We start from the raw sequence: 18,823 nt of genomic DNA, 5'->3' as shown, positions 1-18,823 counted from the left end.
AGATAGGAAAAGTTATACTATGATTTTTATTATTTTATATGAATGTAAAAAGTTCTATTTCATTTTTAATTTTCTCAACGAAGTGAAGAAAAGTTCAAGTTCTCGTCTGAATTTTATCAAAGAACACACTTTAATTCTAAGTTCTCAGAGAAAACAAAAATCTTACGCTTCAGTTGTTTATTTCACAATGACCTAAAGAAATTTAAAGTTCAATTCTAAATTTTTCGGTGGTATATAGTAAAATCAAGACCGTACTTGCGAAATATTTTCACTTAATATAAAAAGTTATATTTAAATTTTAAATTTTATCAACGAAGTCAATAAAATTTAAAGTTTTCACTTATGAATTTTACCAAATAACACGATATAAATATAATATATCAATAGACAAAAAAAATATTAAACTTCAGTTCTATATTTCACAAAGACATAAAGAAATTTAAAAGCTCAATTCTAATTTTTCGCTGGTAGATAGGAAAAGCAATACCATACTTGTGAATATTTTCATGGAAGATAAAAAGTTCTAATTCAATTTAAAATTTTCTCAACGAAGTCAAGGAAAGTTCAAGTTCTCTTCGGAATTTTACCAAAGAACACACTACAATTCTAATTTCTCCAGAGAAAACAAAAATCTTACACTTCAGTTCTTTATTTCACAAAGACATAAAGAAATTTAAAGTTCAATTATAATTTTTCGGTTGGAAGATAGAAAAAGCAATACCATACTTGTGAATATTTTCACGGAAAATAAAAAGTTCTAGTTTAATTTAAAATTTTCTCAACAAAGTGAAGAAAAATTCAAGTTCTCTTCTGAATTTTACCAAAGAACGCATTTCAATTATAATTTCGACAGAGAAAACATAAATCTTCCACGTCATTTTTTAAGTTCACCAAGAGATAAAGAAATTTAAAGTTCAATTCTAATTTTTCGGTGACGGATAGGAAAAGTTATACTATGATTTTGATTATTTTCTATGAAGGTAAAAAGTTCTAGTTCATTTTTAATTTTCTCAACGAAGTGAAGAAAAGTTCAAGTTCTCTTCGGAATTTTACCAAAGAACACACTTTAATTCTAATTTCTCCAGAGAAAACAAAAATCTTCCGCTTCAATTGTTTATTTCACAAAGACATAAAGAAATTTAAAGTTCAATTCTAAATTTTTCAGTGGTAGATAGGAAAAGCAATACCGTACTTGTGAAATATTTTCACGGACGATAAAAAGTTCTAGTTCAATTTAAAATTTTCTCAATGAAGTCATGGAAAGTTCAAGTTTTCTACTGAATTTTACCAAATAACACAATACAATTCTAATTTCTCCAGAGAAAATAAAAATCTTCCACATAAGTTCTTTATTTCACAATGACATAAAGAAATTTAAAGTTCAATTCTAAATTTTTTGGTGGCAGATAGAAAAAGTAATACCACACTTGTGAATATTTTCCCGGGAGATAAACAGTTCTATTACAATTTTAAATTTTCGCAACTAAGTGAATACAATTTCAAGGTATCATCTGAATTTTTACCCAACAACGCACGACAAATCTCAGTTCGCAAGAGCCAGTAAAAATACTAAAATTCATTACTTTATTTCTCAAAAACATAATAAAATGTACAGTTCATTGCTAAATTTTTCGATGGAAGATAGAAAAAGTAATACCATACATGTGAATATTTTCCCGGAAGATAAAAGTTACAGTTCAATTTAAAATTTTCTCAATGAAGTGAAGAAAAGTTCAAGTTCTCCTCTGAACTCTACCAAAGAACACACTTCAATTCTAATTTCTCCAGAGAAAACAAAATCTTCCACTTCAGTTCTTTATTTCACAAAGGCATAAAGAAATTTAAAGTTCATTTCTAAATTTTTCGGTGAGAGATAGAAAAATTAATATCATACTCGTGAATATTTTCACAGAAGATAAATACCATACAGGTGAATATTTCCCCGGAATATAAAAAGTTCTAGTTCAATTTTTAATTTGCTCAACGAAGTCAAGGAAAGTTCAAGGTCTCTACTGAATTTTACCAAAGAACACGCTTCAATTCTAATTTCCCCAGAGAAAACAAAAATCTTCCACTTCAGTTCTTTATTTCACAAAGACATAAAGAAATTTAAAGTTCAATTCTAATTTTTCGGTGGAATATAGAAAAAGTAATACCATACTTGCGAATATTTTCACAGAAGATAAATACCATACATGTAAATATTTTCCCGGAAGATAAAAAGTTCTAGTTCAATTTTAAATTTTCACAACGAAGTGAAGAAAAGCTCAAGTTCTCTTCTGAATTTTCTTAAAGAAGTGAAAAAAGTTTGCCCAATTCTGAATTTTACCAATGAAAATGAAAAAGCTCCCACTTCAGTTCTTAATTTCTCAAACTAGGTTGAGTTAGGTTAGGTTAGCCCACGTACGCGTCACTTAGGTTAGCTTAGGTTAGGTGAGAGACAGGCAAAAAGTTAGGTGTATGATTAGGTTAGGTTAGGTTAGATTAAGTTAGCTTAGGTTAGATTAAGTTAGGTTAGGTTAAGTTAGGTTAGGCTAGGTTAGCCTACGTACGCGCGCGTACGTAGGCTAACCTAGCCTAACCTAACTTAACCTAACCTAACTTAATCTAACCTAAGCTAACTTAATCTAACCTAACCTAATCATACACCTAACTTTTTGCCTGTCTCTCACCTAACCTAAGCTAACCTAAGTGACGCGTACGTGGGCCAACCTAACCTAACTTAACCTAGTTTGTGAAATTCAGAACTGAAGTGGGAGCTTTTTCATTTTCATTGGTAAAATTCAGAATTGGGCAAACTTTTTTCACTTCTTTAAGAAAATTCAGAAGAGAACTTGAGCTTTTCTTCACTTCGTTGTGAAAATTTAAAATTGAACTAGAACTTTTTATCTTCCGGGAAAATATTTACATGTATGGTATTTATCTTCTGGGAAAATATTCGCAAGTATGTTATTACTTTTTCTATCTTCCACCGAAAAATTAGAATTGAACTTTAAATTTCTTTATGTCTTTGTGAAATAAAGAAGTGAAGTGGAAGATTTTTGTTGTGTCTGGAGAAATTAGAATTGAAACTTGTTCTTTGGTAAAATTCAGTCGAGAACTTGAACTTTCCTTTACTTCGGTGAGCAAATTTAAAATTGAACTAGAACTTTTATCTTCCGGGAAAATATTCACCTGTATTGTATTTATCTTTGGAAAAAATATTCATGAGTATGGTATTAATTTTCCTATCTTTCACCAAAAAATTTAGAAATGAACTTTAAATTTCTTTATGCCATTGTGAAGTAAAGAACTGAAGTGGAAGATTTTGTTTTCTCTGGAGACCTTATAATTGAAGTGTGTTCTTTGGTAGAGTTCAGAGGAGAACTTGAACTTTTCTTCACTTCATTGAGAAAATTTTAAATTGAACTGTAACTTTTTATCTTCCGTGAAAATATTCACAAGTAGTTTATTACTTTTTCTATCATCCACCGAAAAAATTATAATTGAACTTTAAATATCTTTATGTACTTGTGAAATAAAGAAGTTAATTGGAAGATTTTTATTTTATCTGGTGAACTGAGACTTGAATTGCTTTCTTTGGTGAAATTAAGAATAGAACTTGAATTTTTATTCACTTCGTTGAAAAAATTTTAAATTGAACTAGAACTTTTTATCTTCCGGGAAAATATTCACAAGTGTGGTATTACTTTTTCTCTCTGCCACCGAAAAATATAGAATTGAACTTTATATTTCATTATGTCATTGTGAAATAAAGAACTTATGTGGAAGATTTTTATTTTCTCTGGAGAAATTAGAGTTGTATTGTGTTCTTTGGTAAAATTCAGTAGAAAACTTGAACTTTCCATGACTTCATTGAGAAAATTTTAAATTGAACTAGAACTTTTTATCGTCCGTGAAAATATTTCACAAGTATGGTATTGCTTTTCCTATCTACCACTGAAAAATTTAGAATTTAACTTTAAATTTCTTTATGTCTTTGTGAAATAAACAACTGAAGCGGAAGATTTTTGTTTTCTCTGGAGAAATTAGAATTAAAGTGAGTTCTTTGGTAAAATTCAGAAGAGAACTTGAACTTTTCTTCACTTCGTTGAGAAAATTAAAAATGAACTAGAACTTTTTACCTTCATAGAAAATAATGAAAATCATAGTATAACTTTTCCTATCTGTCACCAAAAAATTAGAATTGAACTTTAAATTTCTTTATCTCTTGGTGAACTTAAAAATTACGTGGAAGATTTATGTTTTACCTGTCGAAATTAGAATTGAAATGCGTTCTTGGGTAAAATTCAGAAGAGAACTTGAATTTTTCTTCACTTTGTTGAGAAAATTTTAAATTAAACTAGAAGTTTTTATTTTAAATTAAAATATTCACAAGTATGGTATTGCTTTTTCTATCTTCCAACCGAAAAATAAGAATTGAACTTTAAATTTCTTTATGTCTTTGTGAAATAAAGAACTGAAGTTGAAGATTTTTGTTTTCTCTGGAGAAATTAGAATTGTAGTGTGTTCTTTGGTAAAATTCCGAAGAGAACTTGAACTTTCCTTGACTTCGTTGAGAAAATTTTAAATTGAATTAGAACTTTTTATCTTCCATGAAAATATTGACAAGTATGGTATTGCTTTTCCTATCTACCACCGAAAAATTAGAATTGAGCTTTAAATTTCTTTATGTCTTTGTGAAATAAAGAACTGAAGTGGAAGATTTTTGTTTTCTCTGGAGAAATTAGAATTGTAGCGTGTTATTTGGTAAAATTCAGAAGAGAAAACTCGAACTTTTCTTGACTTCATTGAGAAAATTTTAAATTGAACTAGAACTTTTTATCGTTCGTGAAAATATTTCACAAGTACGGTATTGCTTTTCCTATCTACCATCGAAAAATTTAGAATTGAACTTTAAATTTATTTGTGTCTTTGTGAAATAAACAACTGAAGCGGAAGATTTTTGCTTTCTCTGGAGAAATTAGAATTAAAGTGTGTTCTTTGGTAAAATTCATAAGAGAACTTGAACTTTTCTTCACTTCGTTGAGAAAATTAAAAATTAACTAGAAATTTTTAAATTAATATAAAAAAAATAAAATCAAATTATAACTTTTCATATATGCCAACGAAAAATTAGAATTGAACTTTAAATTTTTCATGTCTTGGTGAACTTAAAAATGGCGAGGAAGATTTTTGTTTTCTCTGGGGAAATTAGAATTGAAGCGTGTTCTTTGGTAAAGCTCAGAAGAGAACTTGAACTTTTCTTCACTTCGTTGAGAAAATTTTAAATTAAACTAGAACTTTTTATTTTCCGTGAAAATAATCATAAGTATGGTATTGCTTTTTCTATCTTCCATCGAAAAAAATTTAGAATTGAACTTTAAATTTCTTTATGTCTTTTTGAAATAAACAACTCAAGTGGAAGATTTTTGTTTTCTCTGGCGAAATTAGAATTGAAGTTTGTTCTTTGGTAAAATTCAGAAGAGAACTTGAATTTTCCTTGACTTCGTTGAGAAAATTTTAAATTGAACTAGAACTTTTTTATCTTCCATGAAAATATTCACAAGTATGGTATTACTTTTTCTATCTTCCAACCGAAAAATTAGAATAGAACTTTAAATTTCTTTATGTCTTTGTGAAATAAAGAACTGAAGTGAAAGATTTTTGTTTTCTCTGGAGAAATTAGAATTGTAGCGTGTTCTTTGGTAAAATTCCGAAGAGAACTTGAACTTTCCTTGACTTCGTTGAGAAAATTTAAAAATAAACTAGAACTTTTTTATCTTCCGTGAAAATATTCACAAGTAGGGTATTGCTTTTCCTATCTACCACCGAAAAATTAGAATAGAACTTTAAATTTCTTTATGTCTTTGTGAAATAAAGAACTGAAGTGGAAGATTTTTGTTTTCACTGTCGAAATTAGAATTGAAGTGAATTCATTGGTAAAATTCAGAAGAGAACTGGAATTTTTCTTCACTTTGTTGAGAAAATTTTAAATTGAATTAGAACTTTTTATCTTCCATGAAAATATTCACAAGCATGGTATTACTTTTTCTATCTTACAACCGAAAAATTAGAATAGAACTTTAAATTTCTTTATGTCTTTGTGAAATAAAGAACTGAAGTGAAAGATTTTTGTTTTCTCTGGAGAAATTAGAATTGTAGCGTGTTCTTTGGTAAAATTCAGTAGAGAACTTGAACTTTCCTTGACTTCGTTGAGAAAATTTTAAATTGAACTAGAACTTTTTATCTTCCGTGAAAATATTCACAAGTAGGGTATTGCTTTTCCTATCTACCACCGAAAAATTAGAATAGAACTTTAAATTTCTTTATGTCTTTGTGAAATAAATAACTGAAGTGGAAGATTTTTGTTTTCTCTGTCGAAATTAGAATTGAAGTGCGTTCTTTGGTAAAATTCAGAAGAGAACTGGAATTTTTCTTCACTTTGTTGAGAAAATTTTAAATTGAATTAGAACTTTTTATCTTCCATGAAAATATTCATAATTATGGTATTACTTTTTCTATCTTCCAACAGAAAAATTAGAATTTTACTTTAAATTTCTTTATCTCTTTGTGAAATAAAGAACTGAAGTGGAAGATTTTAGCTTTCTCTGTAGAAATTAGAATTAAAGTGTGTTCTTTGGTAAAATTCCGAAGAGAACTTGAACTTTTCTTCACTTCGTTGAGAAAATTTAAAAATGAACTAGAACTTTTTACCTTCATAGAAAATAATCAAACTCATAGCATAACTTTTCCTATCTGACACCGAAAAATTAGAATTGAACTTTAAATTTCTTCATGTCTTTGTGAAATAAAGAACTGAAGTGGAAGATTTTTGTTTTCTCTGTGGAAATTAGAATTGAAGCGTGTTCTTTGGTAAAGTTCAGAAGAGAACTTGAATTTTTCTTCACTTCGTTGAGAAAATTTTAAATTGAACTAGAACTTTTTATCTTCCATGAAAATATTCACAAGTATGTTATTACTTTTTCTATCTTCCACCGAAAAATTTAGAATTGAACTTTAAATTTCTTTATGTCTTTGTGAAATAAAGAACTGATGTGGAAGATTTTTATTTTCTCTGTAGAAATTAGAAATGAATTGTGTTCTTTGATAAAATTCCGACGAGAACTTGAACTTTTTTATCTTCCGTGAAAAATTGAGTCTGCTAGTAGCATCTCTATCTCTAAAAATTCTTTTTCTTTCATCTCTGACCTTTTTAATAGATATTCTGAACGTTAACGGTCTGTCAAACCCTAAAAATAATGAACACTTAACAAAATAATGCATAAAATATTTTTAATGAAATGATGACATGTAGAATATTAATATAAAAATACGTTAAATACATTATTACACATTATTAGTACACTTGTGCTTCACTTTCCGTCAATTCATCTTTATATTCATTGATGATATTGTCTGCTAATGTCCTTTTTATTCTGCCTGCGATTTCACTGTCTATTGTCACATTATTTTTACATAGATGGCAGTTTTGACACATTGACAAGATATGATTTATGATGTTGGTGCAGGAGTATGCTTGTCTTCTTCTTGTTCTCTTTAAAATACTAATACCGGAAAGAGAATGATAGGATTTATCAACAGGTAATGTGTTACCAGAAGCCGTAGCAAGGAGTTGTCCCCGATCATCGACAATTATTTTTAAGTTTGCATTCTCTTTGAGCACTAATTTCTCTGGTAATGATACTCTTGAATATCCACCGTTTACACGATTGAAATTCTTGGGGACTCCAACGAAATCTAACTTCTCGCTGTCATGACAACGCATGCATACATCTCCAATAGTGTTACCGCTTGCACTCGTTTCATAGTTCAGGTATTTCTCCTTGTCAGCATTCAATACGACAATGATTTTTTCATGTGCACATACGTTCGTCAAATAATTCATCCTCACTTTTTTACAGATATGAATTGTGTGTTTATCGTTCCACTGCGTAAAAAATACTGATTTAATGCATGCAATAAACTAGGTAGTGTCGATAACCGGCCATGGAGTACCAGTGGGAAAGCCACATCGTGTCCATGAACAAGCGCAGAGTATGATTGGTAGAGCCGTAACCATATTTCATGTCATTTTAAGATACGTAAAAAAGTTAAAAAAATACCATGTTAAAAAATTCAAGAAAGTATTTACAAATTGGGGAGGGGACTATTTGAGGTTGGAAAATGGGTTTAGGAATTACATTATGAATAGAACTTGTTCAGAAAAGATATAATCAAGCCATAAAAAAGTATTAAAAAAAAAATGGAGAGGGGAACTTTTTGGGGGGGGGGCCCGGGGAGGGTGTTTGGGGGACCCTTGGGGGAGGGATGTCCCTTCTGTGTCTCAATGCACAAAAAAAGTATAAAAAATAGGGGAGGGGAGGGGGGAGGTGGGAGGAGGAGGAGGAGGGATGAGGGGAGGGGAGGTGGGAGGAGGGAGGAGGAGGAGGGGAGGAGGAGGAGGAGGAGGGGAGGGGAAGGGGGAGGAGGGAGGAAGAGGGAGGGGGGCCCTTTGGGGCCAGGGGGGGCCCTTTGAGGACCGGGGGGAGGGCCTTTGGGGTCCGGGGTGCCCTTTGTGGTCCGGGGTGCCCTTTGGGGTCCGGGGTACCCTTTGGGGGTCCGGGGGCCCTTTGAGGACCAGAGGAGGGTCTTTGAGGGTCTGAGGAGGGCGTTTGGGGGGTTGGGGCTCTATGGGAGCTTGGGGGGCCTTTGCGGACCGGGGGCTTCCTTGGGGGTGGGGGGGGGGCCTCGTAATCCTTTGGGGTTGGGGTAGAGGACCTCACAACACTGTTCAAATGGAACTTGTGTATTATAACGACCACACTCAAAACCTCTTCTAAAACCCTTTCTAAAATCTTCTTTCAAAATGTCTCTAACGGTCTCGCCGAAATAATCCCATAAAATGGATAAAACCGTTTCGCCCAAATAATCCCTAAACGTAATTTCAGCGTGTTCCTTTTGTATGGCATCTGTGCGCTAACGCATTTCAAATTTCTAGGAAACCCTTTCCTACGTTAATCTCTTCATCTCATAAATTTTCCTAGCTAAACTATTAGGGTTTCGTTAGAATATCAATTTACCTCTCCGACTTAAAGCTCCGTGAAGCCGTATTTAAAAATATAATTTCTATCTCTTTAGACTCCTGCATAATTCCAAGATAACAAGTGATGTTAATTATAATTCCTGACACTAAAGATCAATGAAGCCCTATTTGAAAATAGAATATTAATTTTTCTCTCTGTCCTAAAGAATGTTTATCCCTCAGACCTAAGATTAAAGAAGCCTTAATGTTTCTTAATTCTCCCCTTCGTGAATCAATAATTTCCCCTAGCGATTATGTAAATCAAGTTCACAGGTGCTACTCGTGACAGGCCAAAAGATTAAAGAATCCTAAATGTTTCATAATTCACTCTTCGTGAATCAATAATTTCCCATAGCGATTATGTAAATCAAGTTCACAGGTGCTACTCGTGACAGGACCACGTGGTTTATGGTTTTCCAAGTGAGAAAGTTCCTGTTTTTTAATTCTCACTGAGAAAACCATAAAACAGACATGAATGTGTCAAAATTCATGGTTTTTCAAGTGAGAAAGTCCCTGTTTTTAAAATTCTCACTTGAAAAACAATAAAAACAGAAATAAATGTTAGAAAATTCATGGTTTTCCAAGTGAGAAAAATTCTTTTTTTTCATTCTCACTGAGAAAACCATAAACCACGTGGTGCTGTTCGGAGTATAAGATAGCCTTCTACTTCCAATGTATTCTGTCACCCGCCAGTTGTTTTCTGCTGAGCGTAAGCTAATTGTTTCTTAATACGGACAGATAAAATCGGTTTGTCCAGGAGTTTTACGCAGCGTAAACTTGAGTGTTGACGGTATAATACATAAGTACTTAGGAATGATCCTGCCTTTGAGATTGGTCTAAAGGCCCTCCTCCCTAATAAACTTGAATAATTCGGGCAGAGAACCGAGTCTGTTTGCACCTTCCCCTTCCCGGCCTTAAAAAATTCTCCAGCCCCTTGACATTAGAACCTATTCATATCAATGAATTATTTGTAAAGACTGAAAATTATCTGATATTCGGAAGATTTTCAGGATATTGAGATTTGAAATGTGACGAACCAAAAAATAAAATAAAATTAATCTTGGAGTTGAAAAACAGTAGAAGAAATTTCGAGAAAACGCTGGATTGTTGATTCTTGGAATAGCCATTAGAATTCTCAATTAGAGTTTTCCCTTTTCCCGAGAGTTTGTGCATTTAGATGCTTGTATTCTTACTTCGTCCTTTACAACATCACGCTAAATTGAAAAGAAGAGAGTAATGTACAGGTGAAAACGAAAATAAAGTATCTGATGTTCGAAGATGTTTCAAATATTACAAATGTGGACTATGACAAACCACAAAAAACGGTGAAGCCATTTTAGAGTATTTGAAACCGTATATTCAAGATATTAGCATTGAATTACAGGCTTTAGGGATTGCCGCTATATATTTTCATTTAAGAATTTTATGTTGTCCCGAGAGTTTAGGATTTTAATATTTTTCGCCCCGATCCTTGACAATGTGAAACAAAGATGAAAACATAGAAGTTAAGATGAACAAAATAGATAATCAGTCAAAATAAATGTAAACAACAGAAATAAATGTTCAGTTCAATTTAAATGTGACTTCTTGGATAAAATTTAGAAGCCCATTGTTCAAGCCTAAAATGTTTTGGCATATCTCGTTTTTTTTACTTTTTTATTACTCGTTTTTTTTTACTCGTTTTTTTACTAGTATTTGGGTTGATAGAAAAGGAGTGTATTTTCAATATCATGAAGTGAAAATATACCTTAAAATGTTTTTATACAACAATAGAAAGTAATTTCTAATAAACTCAAGAAAGTAGTTCTGGAAATAAGAAATAGCAAAACGTCGGCAAATGCAGGAAAGGTCAGATAAAAAAATTAAAATAAAAATCATGTAGAACAAATCAGGGCATTGGCCTAATGACACTGCCCGCCACCCCTAGATTCACTTCTTTGGGGAGGAGAGATGGCCAGTGTTACCAACGCTTTAAAATAAACTGTACTGGTTTTCTGACTAAAAGTGTACGGCGAAAAATTACTTTGTACCATCTGAACAGCAGGTTAAAAATTTTATATAACATGGAGAAAATTTTCAATAGATTAAAAGTTGAACATATATCTGAGTCAGAAAGGAGCAACTAAAATCCAAATGTAACGGTAAATTTGTATTGTACCGAAAATTTCCAATTGTGCCATATTGAACCAATACCTCTAAATTGTACCAAAAACGGCACAGATGTACCGTGCTGGCAAGTCTAGAGCTGACTATGGTGTTAATATCACACGTTTTCATTTTCTGTCTTTTTTGGATCGACCGATTCATAGGCTAGAAATGAGTATTTCCCCCCCCCCTCCAAATATTCTCATAGAAGAAAATGAAAAATAAACTCTACCAAAGCCATTTGTGAACCCCGTCCCCCTTGGAAACAACACTGAGAGTGTGGGACTAGATTGTACTGTAACAATCGAGATTTATTTTGAAAAAGTAAACATTTTTATGAAGAAGTTCAGAGGTAATGTATAGTAGAGACATCTACCATACCACCAGAAAATGCTAAGACTATAGTTGCCTAGTCTTCAGTCCAGACGCGATACAACTGACCTAATAAATACATTCCGTATTGTTAGTAACTCTGATAATACCACTCCAACTTACTTCTTCACTCTTACAGAATACATTAGTACCCGTCAACACCAACACAAAATATACCCACCATGTCCACAGAAAAGATTAGGCCAAAACTCTTTATCTAGCCGAATGTGGAAGACTTGGAACACACTTCCATCGGAAACAGTTGCGACTATCGCGGTCCAATCTTTCAAAAGTAAGTTAGCCCCTACGGATTTCCATACTAGGTCTTATCACGACCCGTTTTGAGAACATTCTCTATTTTGTATTAGTTGCTTTTGTGACCTGTATGTTTTCATAGTGTGTTTCAGTGTCGTCAAAAATTGTTATAACGTTTAGTGTGACAAGCTTGGTAAAGCTTACCGCATTTTGGAATAAATTAATGAATAAATATACATTTGCACCCGTTTGCAACATTTTTGACGCTATTAGGGACCATTTAGCGAACTGGAATACGGCATTTTTATAACACTGCTCCATGCAATTGCTTCCCAACTGATGATACACAGTCAGAAGATCTAATAAAAAAAAAAAACTGTCCAAATTGATTTGTATTGTCTGTCTGAAGCGTCAAATGTATGCGAAACATTTGCGAAAAATAATAACCTACTTAGAAAAAATATATAAAGTTAAAGAGAGCGAGACAAAACGGAAAGTAAAAACTAACAATGGCTTCAGTAGTCAGTGTGAAAACAATTAAAGTCAATTAAAAGATTAAACCACATTTCCTCTTTATTAAAAATAACGCTCAATTGTTATTTAATCGTATTGATGAGTTGGACATAGTAGGAATAATAGCGCCAGTATGTCAGAAGTACAATTGGTTCCCATATGTTTTTCAATTACTTACTTCCTATGAGTTCTTTTTTTATTGTACTATTTTTGAAATGAGGAAATGCGTGATTTATGTCTTCATGTTATGTGGTGTACTTTTTTTCAGAATTTGGTAAGAGTGAAAGTTGAACTAAAATGGGCTTCCGACGTTGTTGTGTCAGATGTTAAACCTAACTTTTTGGTGATGTTTTGAATGGTTTATCGTGGCTACTGGACTATATTTACAAAATTTGGTAAGAATTTGTTTTTTTTTCACTTTTTCAGGGTGTTAAAAAGCCTCTCTTCTATGCGTGAAGGTAATCAGGATGATCTTTATGTCGTATTTCTACTCTAATTTCAATCTTTTTTGTATTAATCCAAGATTTGAGGTTGACAATCCAAAATGACTATGCAATAATATAGAAAAAATAATGGAACCCCTTTCCCTACCCCTTTTTTGCCTGAATTAAAAATGTAAAATTTCATCTAATATTATTAGCTTTAACCCTTTTTAGGTGGATTTTGAATGGCTGATGCATGATGGTGGATTATATTTGCAAAATTTGGTAAGAGCCATATTTTTATCAGAGCTATTATCCTCGTTTTAATGGTTTTCGGTTCATTTATCACGATGGATTATATTTACAAAATTCTGTAGGATTTATTTTTGCAATTTTGCAGCCTGTAATAACCATCTTTCCTGTGGATTTTTATGTCTTTGGAGAAAATTTAACAACAAATTTGTAATTCGTTTTTCTCAGAAAAATTGTACCAAAATTATTAAATTTGAAACGCAGCTGGAGCAAACTGTTAGCTTTTTTCAACTTTTGGAGAGATTGTAATACGTTGGTGGGGATTGGGCTAATATGATTAAGTAACGCAACTAACGAGTAGGTAAAAATGAAAAAATGCAAATGTGCTTTTCTAATTGAAGAGGAACAGGGTAGAGTAGAGAAGGTGTAGTAAATAAAACAAAACTCTTGCCTAGAGATATAAAAAAGGCGTATGGAATAGCACAAAACAAAACTATATTTTTTCTGCAAAGTAATATGAAAAAAAATTATTTTACATTGTTTTCGATAATTAGTAAAAATGAATTATACTCTATACTAAACTCTATTATAAGCTAAGTCTTGCATAACAGTGTTTTCATAAAAAACAAAATGTGTATATGGAATCTCCTTTTGCTTTTTCATTAGTTTGAATAAAGAATTTATTCTACTACAACTTGTAACTTATCACGAAACCAAGGCCAACACAGCTGTGTTGGCCTTTTTCTGATGAATGATCCGTCTAAATATATAATAGAGCAAATGAAGGTACTTGTATGATATAACGACCACAGCTATATTATACAACTACCTATGTTAAGAAAATAATTCTTACTTCATAATATGCAGAATACTCAGAGTTAACACATTTTGTATGCAGCCCCGTAATAATTTACCCCCAAACCCCCTGATTTGCAAATATATAATTATTTGGGCTATATATTTGTACATTAGGGGGGTTTGGGGGTAAAGTGTAGCAAGGATGCATGCAAAATGTGTTAATTATGATTATTCTACATATTATGAAGTAAGGATTGTTTTCTTAACATGGGTACTTGCTGTGGTCGATGCATCATACAATTACCAAAATGAAAAATTAACTAAAACAATTTATGAGCAATCATTATTCAGTCAATAGGTTCTCTTCAATATGTCAGGTTACAGTTCTAAGCTCCCTCTTCCCATTCAATTATGTTTTGGCAGTGATGCTAATGCCAGAAATCGGTGAACTTTCACAGAAAATCCAGAGAAAAGAAAAGATATAAATTGTTTCAATACTGCATGATAAAAAAGATTATTTTTGCGTAATTTTGAACTTAACCTTTGAACTGAAGAGAAAGTAAAAGGTAATAAAATGTATAAATTGCCTGTTCAATATAATGAAGTATGTTCTTTCACAGAATTGAAAAGTTTTCAACGTACCATTGGCAAATTTCATGGTCAAATTTGTTTTTAATTGATAGAAAATAAATGGGTCTTAAAGTATAATGTGTTTGAAAGTAATTATTTAAATAAATAAATGCAATTGAAAAAAAACTTGACTTCCTTGGCGAATCTTGTTTAGTCAGAAGAACAGAAAAAAAAACTTTTTTTTTATTTCATGTATTTTTCTTCGTCGTTAAAGGCTTCCGGGTATGAAGCTAAAATTTCATTTCAGCTCGGATCTAATAATTAATTTTGCATTAATAACTTCTATTTTGTTTTCACTGTTTTAATTTTTTTTTTTTTACCTGGTAATAATTGATATTTAGATACTTGTGTATTATACGCCCCTCAATTAAGTTTACGCAAAATTAGAGAACAAACCAGTTCTTCCTTAGTTTCTTCGTTACTTTAGAAACAAATTTGGGATATATATTTGCACATTGGAGGAGGGTAAATTTTTCCTTCCTCGAGTAATTCGCTAACTAAAATATGAATGTACCGAGGGGACTGGTCCGCAATTCCGATGGTAGCGATTGTATTTGGAAAGAGAATTTAATAGAAAATATATTTGTGTAATTATCGGTTATATAATAAACACTCGAAAAGTGAAATTCGGTCAATTCTAATGAAATAAAACAAAATATGATGAAAATATTATAGTTTAAAAAAAATTTGGGCTGTATATTTGCACATTAGGGGTGGGGGTAAAGCATAGGGTACATTAAATACGTAACCTAAACAAACCTATTCTAACCAAACCTAACCAAAATACCAACTAAATAGTTAAACAAAATATTGCTATAATTTATTTTCCAATCTAGCCAAAGCTAATTCTCTGGTATAAAGAATTTGCTTGACCAGTTTCATGTGTCATGTTCGCATCATTCACAATCGAAATTCTCGAGAGTTTATTATATAACCGATAAGTAGCTATATTTGTATATTTCTTTTTTTCCCACCTGGTTTACGCCTTAATGCCTGAACTGTTCAAAATTCCAGATAAATCCCGAAAAAGTAAACAAAGCAGCAGACTTTTGCATATAGCCAAGGGCAGCGGCTGCCAATCTACGGCTCCTGAGCTCAAGTTCAAGTTCTTTATTAATCAATAAAAAATGTTTTACAAAATCATCAAATTAATGACCCAAAGTGAGAAAAACTCGTGTGTGGGTTTATATACACTCAACAATAAATAAATAATACTATCTCCAGATACTAGAATAAAAAGATTGCTCTTCAACTCTCCGTATGGTAAAAACAAACAAAACCCGAATAAAATCAAAATAACCAAATAAATACTGTGAAATGAGGAGCATCCACCCCAGAAAATAAATCAAATCAATAATTACTGATTAAGTGATTCTTTAATCTAATTTTATTATTAACCAACGAATTATACAAATCTACAAACTGTAAAAATTATTCCAATTATATATAATACTATGCCTTGGTGAAAAATGGGATCTTTCAGATTTTATTAAAGCCTGATGGACTACAGAACTGCCACGGGTCCAATATGCATGCAAAACCTGATTATCATCCTGAAAAAAATGTATTATGCAAATAAAAATACTTAGGCAAAAACCTTGAACGTGTTTAATCATATAAAGAACAGAAGGGAAAAGATCCAGTGGAAGGATATTTAAAATTTGATACATACTTTTCGTTGACGATTTACCAGGGCAAGAAAACGGGCTAGGCAGGCAATTTTTCAATAGACGCAGAGCTTTATTTTGTTGCCTCTGAAGAGGAAGAATATGAGTTAAAAGTATTCAAAAAAAGAATGGGACAGTAACTTATATATGAATGCACTAGAGAATGATAAAGAGATTTCAGGGCAAAAAACGGCAGAACAAATTTCAGATGATTCATTGTTCCAATATTTCTTGCCAGTTTCATTCGAAGATAAATTGCATGGCTTTTAAATGACAAACTTGAATTCAGTATTATCCCGAATATTTAATATCATCAACTCTTTCAATTTCAATGGGTAGGCCTTGAATATTAATCATCATAATTTCTGGTGTAGTTTTCCCAGTACGAGCGAAGATGATGAATTTTGCCTTAGTACAATTAATAGTCAATTTATTTCTCGAAAACCATAAGATAAGATTCCAACCTAGGCTTCAAAGATCTAGAGTCGGGGCTGCTGACATTGCATGCCGTGTCATCGGCGAATAATGTGTTAAGGCCAATATCTTTGATGCTATTATTGATATCATTAACATAGATAAGAAATTTTAGTGGACCCAAAATAGAGCCTTGTGGGACTGTAACTGACTGAGATTGAGATACTGATGAGGAAGAAGTATCGCCTCCGTCTACATACTGATTTCGGGTTCTTAGGTAAGACATTACTAAGTCAGTAACTGGGCCTCTTATGACGCAGTTATCAAGTTTAGTATGCAATATTTTATGGGAAATCGTATCAATGCCTTTTTAATGTCAATAAAAATTGTAGCAGGAATATCACCTTTGTCGAGGGCGTCATGAACAAACTGAGTCATTGCCATAATAGCATGTTCAGTAGAGTGAGACTTCCGGAACCCAAACTGCATCGGACTAAAAAATTTAGATTTCATTAAAAAGCTGACTATACGGTTATATTGACACTTTTAGAGCAACTTCCCAAATGTAGACAGGATTGGAATCGGCAGATAGTTTGTTGGGTTCTTCGGGTCTCCTCCATTATGCTAAAAGATAATTCTTGCGTACTTGAAACAAGAAGGAAATCTTCCGGTTTTAAAACAGAGGTTGAACACATGGAAAAGCGGGATTACAATATTTGGTGCTATGCACTTAATCAGATTAGTAGATGACCAATCAGTCCCTTTCGATGATCCATTGTTTAAAAGCTTTGTTGTAAGTAAAAGTTCATCTGGGGTTACAGGAGTAAGAAAAATGGAGCAATTGTGAGACGGGGGTAGATATGATTGAAAGTCCTCTCCAGTTTCATTATCCAGATGACGGGCCAGGTTGTTTCCAGCAGTTGACGCGGTTTCCTCGCCAATTTTTGCAAAGTGTATGTTTAATGCATTGACAACTTCTACTTTCCCTGTAGCAAGTTTAGTTCCATCTTCTGCTATTAATTCACCAGGAAGATCAGGGGTCTTATGCTTTCCTAAGCACTTATTAATTATTTCCCATGTCTTCTTGGGGGACCCTTCTGCTTCAACAAATGCTTCGGCGAAGTAATGACTTTATTCTGATCTTAAATTTTTGTTAAACAATTTTGTAGCTGAAAAATTCAGCTAATTTAACTTCAGATGGATGCATTAAGTATGCCTTATATAATAGATTCTTATTTTTTATCGATACCAGCAATCCAGGAGATATCCAAGGCTTAATCAGCTTTATACTATTTCTTCTTGATATTTGGCGGAGAGGGAAAGCATTATTGAAACAACGTTTAAACTGATTCACAAAAAATTCAGCAGCAAAATCAGGGTCCGAAGACTCTAAACAAGAAGAAAAATCATTTGAAAAAAGCAATACTTAAAGTTTTCTTAAGCAGTTTCTATTAGTCATTCTCATTTTTCTTTTAGTAGGCCTATTCAGCTCTGTAATCAAGTGAAGGTCGGTCACAAGCATCAAATGGTCTGAAAAATCTTCAATAACCACATCAATAGACTATTGTTCCAGATTCGTAAACAGATTATTAATAAGGGAAGCATAATATTTCGTTATACTTGTTTGGGCCCCACAAGCTGACAAGAGACCACCGGACAGGCAAACTGATAACAAGTCAGCCCCGTCAGAAGAGATTCCGTGAAAATTACAACTTGAATTATTAGAATGATATAAATCAATATTAAAGTCACCCATGATAACTATTTTTAGATACTTTTTCGAAGCAATAAGCACAAAATCATCAAGAAGTTCCATGAATTTTGAAGCAGGGGAACTTGGAGGCCGGTAAAAAACACAACACAAAATTTTCATACCATTTACATCTATTTTAACTGCCAAAAATTCAAACGGCATTTCAAGATATGTCAAAGCAAGGCTCTTGAGGAACTCTTCGCCACTCTTCGCCATTTCACTATCAAAATGAGCCACCAAATTCGAAAAAAACACGTTAAAACTTCTCTTCACGAACGCTTCACCATGAATAACAGAGAAGCGTATGTAGTCCACCCAATTCATATCCAAATTTTGACCCCATCGTATTTGGAAGGTTTTTTTTCCAAAAAAATAGATCAGGCTGGACAAAAAAGTTTATGATGAATTATGGGTTTGATTAAATTTTTGGTGTTTGATTATATATTTTAACCAAATGTAATGGTTACAAAGTTAATACATACGTTTTTACGGATAATATTTAACACCCATCATTGGATTTTTTACACTCCTAAAATCT

General features: G+C 32.3%; 1 protein-coding gene across 4 annotated transcripts in view; it reads left to right on the top strand.

Annotated features, from left to right (window-relative positions):
* LOC148941979 (uncharacterized) overlaps positions 1-18,823 on the top strand; it is a 91,535-nt gene that overhangs the window by 33,590 nt on the left and 39,122 nt on the right. For all 4 annotated transcript variants that reach the window (XM_089103048.1, XM_089103049.1, XM_089103051.1 and 1 more), the window contains exon 2: positions 12,618-12,744. The gene's annotated coding sequence lies outside the window, so the exon portion shown is untranslated. The remainder of the gene's footprint in view (positions 1-12,617; positions 12,745-18,823) is intronic.

Source organism: Artemia sp. Qi Xiang Cuo, chromosome 17 (assembly GCF_049724085.1).
Source record: "Artemia sp. Qi Xiang Cuo chromosome 17, ASM4972408v1, whole genome shotgun sequence".
Taxonomy (NCBI): domain Eukaryota; kingdom Metazoa; phylum Arthropoda; class Branchiopoda; order Anostraca; family Artemiidae; genus Artemia; species Artemia sp. Qi Xiang Cuo.
The sequence above is the reverse complement of the archived record's forward strand: the minus strand, read 5'-3'. Positions and strand labels throughout refer to the sequence as shown.